The following is a 12,495-nucleotide window of genomic DNA, read 5'->3' on the forward strand; positions in this document are numbered from 1 at the left end:
CTTATTTTTTTTATCAATAGGCTATGATTGGAAACAGAGAAACAGAGATGGGGAATGATATGAAAGGTCAGAATCAAACCTGGGCTGTCTGCTTCATGGACTATAGACTCAGCACACATGGCACATAATTAACCCTTAGGAATCCACAAACTAATACTCAAATGTGCTAAAGATACTAACATGTGGTGCAGAATTCTGAAGTAATGTGCCTTAATCTATGCAAATGTTGAGAGAGAAGTGCGGTCTTTGTGTTAAGTCTTTGTATTGAATATTTACAGATGGCTTTCATTTACAGCAGGGACAAAAATATACATAATGTAAAGCATGTGATTTGTTACAGTGAGGAATATAGATGTCAACATATTTTAAGGTACTTTTGGGGTAACAGAAAGAGAAACTTGATGGTAAGTAGCTGATACTAACTTGTCAACAAGAAAGAGGGGAAGTTTAGCACCAGAAAAGTTGCAGGAATCAACCACAAGAGGGCAGTAGAGCACAAATCATAACTGCAGTAGCACAACAAAGAATACAGCACAAGTCACTGTGGTATGATAAGCCACCTTCACATATTTACAAATGATGTCTTCCTTTCATAGTATTAAAAGTTTCATGTCGCTGTGGACAAAGAAACAGGTCTATATCTTCAGAATGTCAAATGATTGCAGTGTTTAAACATCACACCATGACTCCAACTGCTACAGGTCATCACAACAACTGTATGTATTAATAACCAGTCTTAAATATGTACACAGATGGGATGCAGATTTGACTCAGTGGTTGAGTCGCACACCCAATGTGCAGAGGCTGAAGTCCTCAAGGACTCCTTAAGGCAGCCCAGGTATGATTCCAACCTACAGCTCTTTGCTGCATATTCATTTCCCACTCACTCTCCCCAGTTTCAGAGTCTATCCACTGTCCTGTATGAATAAAGAAATAGAAGTCTGAAAATATAAGCTTAACATAGAACATTACACAGGGAACAAATATAAACCAGCCCCTGAATATTCAGAGCCTGTTGTTAAGACCAGGTAGGTGTATATATACACTGTTAGCTGATGTTTGATGCAGATGCAAATATAAATCAGGAGTAAAGTAAAAAGTAAACAGACACAGAAATGCTAAAAAAATTCAAATCATGTGTTGCAAACAAAAGAAATAAATTAAGAAATACATTTGGATCTGACCTGTCCTAATCAGTGGCATCTGTCATACAAGTCTGGATGTGTGTGAATAAGTAATGTAAGCTGCTGTTGAGTGTGATTTTAAAAAGAAGAAAAGCCAGAATAAAGCAGAAGGAAGTTGCAGGCTGGAAGAAACAGGCTGAATTGTTGGACTTATAAACCTTATGAAACCGGACCCAGGTGTTTCAGGCTACAGATATAAATCCTTATATCAGCAGACTGGGACTTACATTACATTTCAGGGAAGAGTAAAAGTTGCAGAGCAGTACTGAAATAAAAGGAGGTAGAAGATGAAAGTATTTTACAGTCTTCCTCTTTTGCCTGGATCTGCAGTACTGTACTATGTCTCAAATGTTAACTGCATTAAAGTGTCAAGTTTCAAGGACTATTATTCACTTAGTTAACGAGGAAGTGATATGTCATTATGTCCCCCTGAATATATGAGACATTATCAGATATTTGCTTAGCTGGTACTCTACACACTGAGTTTAAATGACTATTTTTACAGTCACTGCATTTCCACTGTCATTGAGAAAAAAATAAACTGTTCCTGCACACAGCTTGATGTCCTGGTTACTCAGTATGTTGCACTTACACATGCAAACAATCAACGATAAGAGACTGAAGAGGGTGTGTTACAGATCATCTCCTTATGTATCTGTCTTGATTATGTGCATTTACTATGTGATTGGTTTCTCTGATGACGACAGAGCTCCTGGAAGAGCAGGGCTGAAGGGAGAAGGGTCAGGATGGGTTGATTGCTCTCTTTGTGTGATATTGGTAGTAATCCTCTGCAGGCTTCAGGAACTGACAAGCTGTCTTCTGACATGTTTTTGTTTTCCCAAGGACGTAGGACATTGTATCATGCGTGTGAAGAAGCATTTGTGTGCGTGGAGACACACATACATTAACATTTGATTGGATTAATTGTAACCAGATGATTTGTTATTATTTATCTAGCATACTTTTACGTACATTTTTTTTATGTAACCAGGATACATTCTATTAGATGTATTTTTTACATTTAGATTCCTCATTGTGTTCAAATCACTTAATTGCACCGCTTTTCTTGTTTTAGTGTTGATGAAATTAATTTCGTCTAAGGTGACATTACCTCTCAATGTTGCATAACGTTCCTTTACATGTAGACGTTCTAAAGAAGCTAGTGATGATGCCTATTCCAACCTTGTTGAACCTTCTGTCCAATTTGAATGGTTAGTATGTACTATTACAGGTGTATTTAAATGTGTGGTAAAATTGTGCTGCTCGAACAGTTCCTGGTTCAATGTCTAGAAGTTTACACAAACGTCAAAATGTGTTGGGAAAATACCAAAAAATTGTGCCAACCAGCTGATACTAAACCATGTGACTTTTGATATTGAGAAAGATAACTGGAGAGTGGATGAGAAATGAACAGATCTAGATCCCTGTACCTTAAAGCTTTTGCAGACAGAGGCAGATAGAGAGCAACCGTATAGACATTATGAGTACAAAACTACAACTTTGACTCTTATGTCCACTGTCCTCCTCTTGCAACAATGCGTCCATCACTGCACGATTTTAAATGACCTTTGTTTCTTGTTTGACAAAAAAACAACAGTCCAAAGAGTCTGTCTTTGCTTTTGGACTTTGATACTAATATTAGGAAAAGATAATCATGTTAATAGTAAATATAGAGTACAACTATGATACAATAAGTTTCCTCCAAAACCTATTAGGTGTTTAATATAAATGTAATTTCTTTTAGAAAGGGATTACTTTCTCAGGAATTTAGCCAGAAGCAGGATGTCCTTGTCCTTGATGAGAAGTTTCAATGCACAGAAAACGACTAGTTTTGTAATATGTTGTGCGTTTAAGCGCTGATTTTAATTTCATGCTAATTAATCTTATTTTGAAGGATTTTCCTCAGAAGCACACCGAGGAAACACGGTCAGAATAGAAGCAAAGTTTAATTAAAACTGTGTGGCCTGTGGGTGACAACAGAGTGAGCTGTAATAGAATTAGAAAGAATAAATAATTTAGTGAAAAGATTTATAATTGAGTTTCTGTTGTAGAAAACTTGTACTGATAACTCTGAACCCACATTCCTGCTGAGTGAAAAACAACTTACCTGTCAATACACTTCACGTCTATTGCAACCTTTAAAGACCTGACTGGACTGGAAAGTATGTTTAACACACACACGCAAGTCTGATTAAAAAACATGACTTAACTTTTGCTCCTTTATTTTTCTGTTATGCGTGTTTCGTTGCTCTCTGCAGCTGAAATGTTTGTTCGTCACGGAAAGCTGTAACACCCCAATTTAGAAAGTTTATGCCAGTGGCTGGTGACGTGCACAAAATGCCAAGAAAAGTAGTCCTGGATGAGCAGGGTAACAATGTTGCGGGTTGTGATATAAAAATAGAAAATGATTAAAAGAATTACGACCATATTTGTGTTGGGAAATTAATGTCCAGCACTGAGCGGCTACAATTTTGCTGCAACATCTGCTGTACTGAGAACAGCAAATTGCAGACATCTGCAACTATGATTCAGATGATGCTCATTCCAATTAGTCCAATTATGACAGTTCACCTGTGTTTGAACCAGACAGTGAACCAGTCTTGATTCTGAATCACTCCATTATTCTAACACCATAAACACTTTCAGGCTTTTTTAGTATGTTTTTTGGAAGATGTCCATGACTAACAGTTAGAGCACAATATGTCTTCTTAAATTGATTCTTCAGGGATGGCTTCAGATTGTCAGATGGATTAATTAATAAAAAGACTGAAAAAAGTTCCTATGTTAAAGCAGACGCATCATGAAAGCCAAAGTTTAAAAGAAAAAAAAGCTGAAAAATGATGCCATTTTTTGCACTTTGAATTTATGTATGATTAAATTCACACGGGCGTTATTTCTCTACAAGTGTGAAAGTCAACCAAGTTATGTGAATGCCTCAAATAATCCAAATTGAAACATTTTTTTTGTAATTTTCATTAATCAAATCACTTCCTTAATATCAGTTAATATAACAAAAGCTAACTAATGCAATCTTGCAATTAAACTACTATCAAAACTACAACTATTAATAACTATCATCATCATTAAACGTTCCATGCTTGAACACCTAACAGAGGTGGTGGACTAAGACACCATTTGTCTCCTACATGCAATGCTGTTTTGAATTTTCTGTCAAAACAAGTAAAACCATACTCACACCAGAGACCATGTGACTCTAACGACTCACAGCTGACCCATCACCCTAACGCCTGTCAGGAACTAGGCTAATGATTGCCAGGAGGTACTGAACGACTGTCAGGAACTAGACTAACGACCCTACTTAGGACCCTTTGTGACTCCTGGACATACCCACGACGGTTAATGGCTTATATCTTCGAGTTCTTCCTCAATCTGATCAGAACTGAAGAAGCCTTTCGGAGGAGAGGTGAAACGTCTTCAAGAAATTCTACCAGTCCAGTTGCCTTACGGATCAAGCTTTAAATTTTTACCTGCCTCCCATAGATCAGCATATCTACTTTCCTGATGAACCTCAGCATCAAAACCTCCCCTAGTTGGTGTGACATATTAAAGAAGCAATACATCTTTTTTTCAAAGGTCTACCAGCAGTGTAAGTGACTAAGTACGTGTAACTCTCTATTGAAGCACTGTGCAACGTGTGTCCTAGCTATCTTTGCATTTGTCTCCTCATCATCACCCATCCGCAGCAACAGTATGACACATCAGAGTTTGTGTGTTGTATCGTGCTCGCAGAGACACACAGAGTTAAGAATGACAGATATACCGAGCACGAGCAGAAGCAATCAGGCATGGTTGAACTGTGCTATGACTTCAATTTCAACAAGAGCAAACTCATCCTCCTACTTCATTTGATTGCACAATAGAGAGGCTTGACAGCCAGGACTCATATGTAGAGGAATTCATTTTATACATGATCTTTTCCCTGTCAGTGCAACAAAGAAATACAAACCTGCTCTACTGTTGGAGTGGTGGTGTAAAAAAAAGCCACACGTCTATTATATATCAAGAGCTTTTATATGTTACAATATAGTGTTTTGATACGACTACAAAAGAAGAAGATCCACAACAAATCCACTGCAGGACAAACAGATAAAATTACAACAGACACTGAGAGACAGGGGATCAAAGCTGCTTGTTTGTGAAAAGGTGATTCATCATGGCATCACACTTTGCGGTAGAGTATATGTCAGTGTTTTATGAAATCTTGTCAGATGTCTTCAGGAGCACAAAAATTAGATTCAAGAGAGTACTGTTAACTTTTGGTCCCAGATTTTAAAGCTCATGTAAGGAGTTTTTATCTGGTTATGAAACATACTGGACTCTACTTATGCCTCTACATGACCTATAAAGACAACAAGACCATAAGCAACAAGTTGAACATTTCTTTATAGTAGTACCTGTGCCTCCATGCTTCCCTCATTGTGAGATATGAAGTCAAAATACCACCTTGATGGGTGCTGACTCATTGCACTGGTGAAGCCAAGGCATGTGCAGGGGCAATTTGGCTGCTGGAGCCACAGTACTGATATCACACCACCTCTGCAAACAATAACAGTACAGTACCCACAAACAGTACAGTTCACAACAATACAGATTCTTTTGTTGTTTTGTAGCAGACACTCACGACTATGAGAAGTTGAATGACTCTTCAGCTCTTTTTCTCTCACTGTTCCTCCCTAATTTTGCTAATTGGATAAATAATGCTGTCCATTAATGCTATTTTTTGAGCTGCCAGCACCCACAGCACCCGCCAGGTTAAAAAAGTTGTCCTGCAGCACATCCACTTCCTTTTAGTAGTGAACATGAATCCTGCTTAAAAATGCTCTTTATGTATTTGCTTTCATTTGATGGCATTTTAAAAAGAAAATGTAAATTCAGTTGAAAAATTGTGTAATAGCATAGCATTAGCAGAAGCTTAATGGGGTGTTCGCACCAAACGCGAATAAAACCGTTCGCGCGAATGAATTATATGTAAAGCCAATGTAAGTCTGGCGGCGCGAATTAGGCGATGCAAATGGTGTGATTCGCGAAAATGAAGCGAATGAAGCGAATTAATTCGCACGAATGATTCGCGAGAGTTGAAATATCTGAACTCAAGGGAATCCATCGCACCAGGATAGCCAATCAGCATGCAGATCACCCGGTGACGTGTGGTGTGACGTATGGACCAGCGGAGATTCACTCATCTGGAATATATGGGGCACTATGCAGCTTTCCCAAATTCTGTGACTCTACCTACTTTTTATGGGATCAGGAATAAACAGGAGCTCACTGTGAGGACAGAGAGTGAGGACAGAGAGTGAGGACAGAGAGTGAGGACAGAGAGTGAGGACAGAGAGTGAGGACAGAGAGTGAGGACAGAGAGTGAGGACAGAGAGTGAGGACAGAGAGTGAGGACAGAGAGTGAGGACAGAGAGTGAGGAGGATTATCTGGTGAGTTGTGAAAAACTTTGTCTGTCAGCTATCGGTTGTAGTCAACCCCAAGCTCAACCCTGTTTGATAACAACAGGCTAGTGTGGCGTGGGAACCCCCCTCCCTCTCGTGAATATTCACGTCTTGAGCACTTGTGTACACACGAATTCACCGAGTCATTCGCAGGAATAGAGCGAGTAAACACAAAACATTCTTGCGTCTTTGCGCGAATAGCTCAATTGTTTGCGTCTGGTGTGAACGTGACATAAAAGCTGGAAATTGCATCTCCAAAAGACAAGCGTGGTTACCCCATCCTCAGTATGGAATTGTGTCATTGTCATTGACAAAGTTCATGTCTCGTTTCTGATTGGTCAGTAATCGATGATCGAGACCATGTTTGATAGAAATGTATTTGACATGTATTTGGGTTTTAGAGTTTGACCCATGTTCCAACTGTTAATATTATGGAGGTGGGGTTTATACAGCTGCTTATCAGCCGAGGAAGCTCCAAATATTTTGGCTTTACTGTCTGTGTACACATCCACTGTAATATACAGTCTATGGTCACAAGAAGCGAATTACACCATATACTGCAGAAACAGCTCTTGTCTACATTTCCACTGCAAACGTTCCTTCACAGTAATTTGTTTACTGTTAAAAGAGCAGAATGATATTTTTCATCACACACCATAGTTTGTCCACAAGGGGGCGCTAAAATCAACACAAACCAAAAGTTCCTCCCAGGAGCTTTAAAGCTTCACTTTTGTCACAGTTTTCACTCTTTTAAAAAACATACATCATCTCACACCTGCAACACTATATGCAATAAAAAGTCATGATGGCATGATGTTGTCAAGACAACCCAAGGGAATAACTATGCTTTAATGACGGTAGACACAGGCTGTTTCCGAAACCGCCTACTATACTAGCAGTAAATACTGATTTGTCCAAAATTCAGTATGCAGTAAGTAGTATGTGAACAAGAGCAAAATCTGCAGTAAGCCAAAACTCCCCAGATGTCTACTGATTCGGGAAAATATCTCAGCATGCATCGGACCAGTCTGCCTCACGTACTGTTTCCCATAATGCACAGCACTCGTTCAGCTTTTTCTTTTTCCTTATTCTTTGGCGGGGGGAAATCCGTTTTTGGGTGCTGTGAAAGTTATCAAATTACATATAAACAACTTCCTAACTTTTTAAATCATAAATTGATGCTAAAGAAGCATTTTATTCATCGGCTTCGTCGTTGTTTATTTCCGCTTTCCGAAACCGGAAATCCAGTGACGTCTGGCTCAGCATGCTGCATGACAGATCGAACAGAACAGTCATACTACATACTAAATTCAAACGCAGTATGTAGTAGGCAATACCTACTGCCTACTACATTAGTAAGTAGTATGTAGCAGGCCATTTCGGAAACAGCCACAGTATGTGGTATACTGTGTTGACATGTTCCTCAAAGACTGGCAGATAGAAAAGTACGTTTTACGAAGGATGATAAAATTAGCTCATTATCAGAACAGAACCAGTAACACGTCAAAGAAGAGTTCATCCACCGTCATCACCATCCACATCAATGTGCCAGATATAAAAAAATGAAGGTAACCAGGTAACAAGCACTGAATCCTTGCTGTCCAGTCTAAAAATGATATCCAGCTAAAAATACAAACACAAGACAATATGAGTCATACCTCACACACATGAAATCGCCTGCCAGCTTCAGGTGACATGTTTTTATGTACAATTACTCATGAGTTATCTTCACTTCCTTTTCAGCACTGCATATTCAAATTTCTCTTTCTCCTTCTATACACCACGCTTATTTCTACAGGTAACACAACACTGAAACCATGGCAACTCATGTTATGCTTAAATCTTTGATTTTGTACAGCACACTTTCTCATCTGAGTGTAAATGGCTACATATACATTGAGCTTTATCTGCAGTGTGGTTTCTTCCTGCACATTCTGCAAACAGACTTTAATCAAAGTGAACAAACTGATCAGAGTGTATTGTCTGGGACTTAAATTTGTAGATGAGATGGGATATGAGGGAGTAGAGGTAAAACTTCTAACACCTGCGATCATTGTAAGACTCACGCCAGGCAGCCTTTTGAGTTGAGCCAGTGTGTCTGTGTGTGTGAGAGAGTGTGTGTCTGCTACCATCATTCTGCAATAGTCATCTAAGCTGTTGTGTTAATTTACTTCTGACTCATTTATCTCAGTCACTCTAAAATGTAATTACGTCAATTTTAAAATGCAATGATAGTGATTTTGTAATGTGATAATGTGACAAGTTGTGACTTGGATGTGAGTTTGTAATTGTTTTTTTTATCATTTCACTATTGTGCCTTGACTTTGACATTTTGTAATTGCACAACTTCTGAATTTGTTGCATTTTTGTGGTCAGGGTGATTTTAAAAAGTCTCTTGAATAATTTTTAAGATCTAGTTCTTCAAAATAAAAAATGTAGATACACATACAGTAAATGTAGTATTTTTTTCCCTTTAAATAACTGTGAGTGTTTTTCTTCTGTTACCTTTGATACCATAATCAAACCAGTTCCGTTATTTCACTTCCTTTTTCACTCCCCTCTTAATACGTCTACACAAACATGAACACACATTCACACAAGCCTGTTAATGGATTTCTGTTGCTGTCCATAATGGTGTTGCTTGTGTAAAATGATTCAAGTATCACTGATGTGTCTGTGTTTTCATGTACTTGTGTGCCACTGTGTTCCCACTGTGTTTCAAAATGAAGCCGATGAAAAAGTGCTAAAAAATGAAGTTTGTCCCGTGTCCACTTGAGGCGGGCTTCAAAAGTCTAGGAATCCCCCTCATGGATGCCTCACATAGGAGGTGTGCTGGCTGCTTGATGGCTGAAGAAAAATTTTCATTAAAGCTAGGGTTGGTAGTCACGGAAAACTAGCTTTAATTTGAATGTAGCATTTCCTCAGGACTCCGTCTAACCCCCGAGGCATTATCCAGTTGTACCGGTGACAAAATATCAGGAGAAATCTAAATTTTCTGTAGGACTTACTAAATGTAATTAATTCTTTTGCTTGTCAGAGCCCCCATGATGAGAACTTTTTAGACTCTGATCCGGACTACAGCTCTGGGCAAAGTACCTCATCGGGTCAGAGGGGACAGGCCCGAGGTCGAGCGAGAGGGGCAGTAAATAGAGTCAGGGGAAGCAGAGGCAGGGGACGGGGAGTGCATGCCGGGGAAATGTACGTGCAGGGGTCGGGCAGAACGGGATTTGATTGGTTTCATAATTTGGATCCTGATGGCAGAGATTGGTTGGTGTTTCCCAGGTTTACTCCAGCTGTAGATGGCGGCTTCTTTCTGCTCTTTTTTAAGAACACATTATGTATTGATTGCCATCAGGACATAAAGATCATTTTAACCAGTATAACAAAAGGTGTAACTAAATCTGACTACCAACCCCAGCTTTAAGGTGTGCATGTTAACAGATCAGACCGTTCAGAAAGCTGGCGTTAGCCGTGAGTCTTATCATGTTTTGTGCTGAAAATCTAGAGAATAGAAGGTTTGCCTATTTTACCCACCTGCTGTGCATGGATCTCTCCCAAAATAGACTGGTGAGGGATGTCTTGGCTTTGTGTCAGTTATATTTATGTTACAAGAATGAAGAAATATTGTATGGCAGCACTTCAAAAATTCCTTTCAAAGTAAAATCCCTGTCTGTTCTTTCTTTAGAGAGACTACCCTTGTTTTCATTCAATGTTTTTATTCTGAAGTTGTCTCCAGGACAGGTATTTGGTAAATTAAGTCACTTGTACAGCCCTTGAGTCTCTGCTGAACTTTCCTTGGAAAAAAAAGTCTGCATACCACGTTAGGTGTATGTAAGCTATAGCTATACATATGTATGTAACTGACTACATTAGGGCGAAGAGCTATGACCAAATTTGCAGGAGTTAGGGGCATTGCAAGTTGACTGACAGGTGGGTGCATTTTAGCTGTTTGCCAGGAGGCTTAAAGCCTGCTTCAGCTCCACCTCTTTTTCTGTCTCTAGTTTGAACAGATTGAGACAGCATTTCCAGCCATCGTTGAGCTTCATAATGCTTCATCAGGAACTGATGGGTGATCTCACTGTGACTACATTCATGTTTTATACCATCTGATAGCTCAGTAAGAGACATTAGGACAATATGCATTTCATTAACCGATTATTCAATAAAACATTTCAATAATAGATAACTAGTCGACTATCAAAGCCGACGTTAGTTGCAGTCCTAATGTTCATATTTTCTAAAAGCCAAGTGGAATGCAAGAAAAACTGAGGCTACCAACTAAGTCAGTATGATTCATCCTCCTGGGACAAGTTATACAAGCATGCATATAAAAAGATGCATGCTTTCTATTTAACAAGATATATTCCAATCTGGACTTAAGTGCTGGAATAACAGGCAAATGAAAAAACAACATACTAGGGACAAACAGTTCTTGATCATAGTTTAGTTTGGCATGGCTGTCGTCTTCAAACTTTAAAGTGGTTCCATCTTCCCATTATTTGTGCCCATTTACCCCGTGCAGGGTCGCGGCAGTGTTTAATTCTGGCAGTCTAACATGTTTGACACATAGACAAAGCAATCACACCCACTGTTTCCAGTTCATCTGACCTGCATGTGTTTGGACTGTGGGAGGAAACTGGAGCACTTAGAGATAATCGTGCAGATGCTCCGAGAGAAGTGACAGTGCTTATCACTGCACCGCTCCACAAGTGTCGACAACAGACTCCTGGTATCATGTCTTGACAATAACATGCAATAAATAAATATTATTTCTAGAATATTATGTATTCCTCCATAATAGAATCCTAAAAAAGTACAATATATTAAATTATAATGCAGTCATCTCTTTGTAACGTTATAAATGCTTGTCTTTTATGTACTTATAGCTTTTACATCAAGGAAATTACAAGATAGGCCTCTGCAAGCACAGTTCTCCCTTGGTTATTGTGATCAGTCATTTTCACTTGACAATAATTCTTGCTCATTTGACCTTCTTAAGAGGGGCTTATTCATGTGTGGCCACCATTCCACAGAAAGTATCTCCTTTGTCTGCTGGTCTTCTCTTTGCTCAGGTCTTTACTAACCAAATGACTCAATGGATTTTTTGCCCGAGCCAGGCAGGCTCTTTTCCAGCTGAAACAATGATTGCGGGGATCAATTGTGTTCTCTATCCCTTTTTGATTGATTCCCAATCCCTTCTATTGGATTTTCTCCATCCTATATAATGGCTATCTCCTTGCATTTCTCTGTAAGATTTCCTCTGCAGTGGAGTGTATACTGAATGAGTGGGACATATATGGACACATCCTGTTGCATTTGAACGTCACACATTGTGCCACTCAGCATTCACAGATATTCTGTTCTTATCTCCAAGGCCATGAAACTCTGCAATCTGAGTGATGTTTTACCTTAACCCCTTTCTAAACTCAAACACACCTTTAGAAAAACATATGTCCTCTTCTGTGTCAGTTTAGAAGTGCCCCCTATTGGGTCTCAATTATAGTCTGTTGGGATTTCTAATGGTATCTCATGTCAGAGTGGATCTTTTTTGGCACATTTTTATCACACTCTGCCCTTGCTGAGGCTGACAGCAGGGTAATGAAAAGGTGGAATCACCTGTCAGATGCATTTCAAAGCGTTGGCTCATAGCCTGAGGTTTATCTCAGCAAAGATGACCAAAGGCACAGGTGCACAGTGTTTATGTGATGCTTTGGAAATAAACAAAGTGGTTTTAAGAGGATATGAAAATGAATAAAATTGTCATTGCACAATCACATTTTTGTTTACTCAAACAAATGTGAAAGAAATGAATCTGCAGTATTTGATTTATATTGAAGCCGTCTATTCC

The sequence above is a fragment of the Notolabrus celidotus genome, chromosome 4, assembly GCF_009762535.1.
Source record: "Notolabrus celidotus isolate fNotCel1 chromosome 4, fNotCel1.pri, whole genome shotgun sequence".
Lineage (NCBI taxonomy): Eukaryota > Metazoa > Chordata > Actinopteri > Labriformes > Labridae > Notolabrus > Notolabrus celidotus.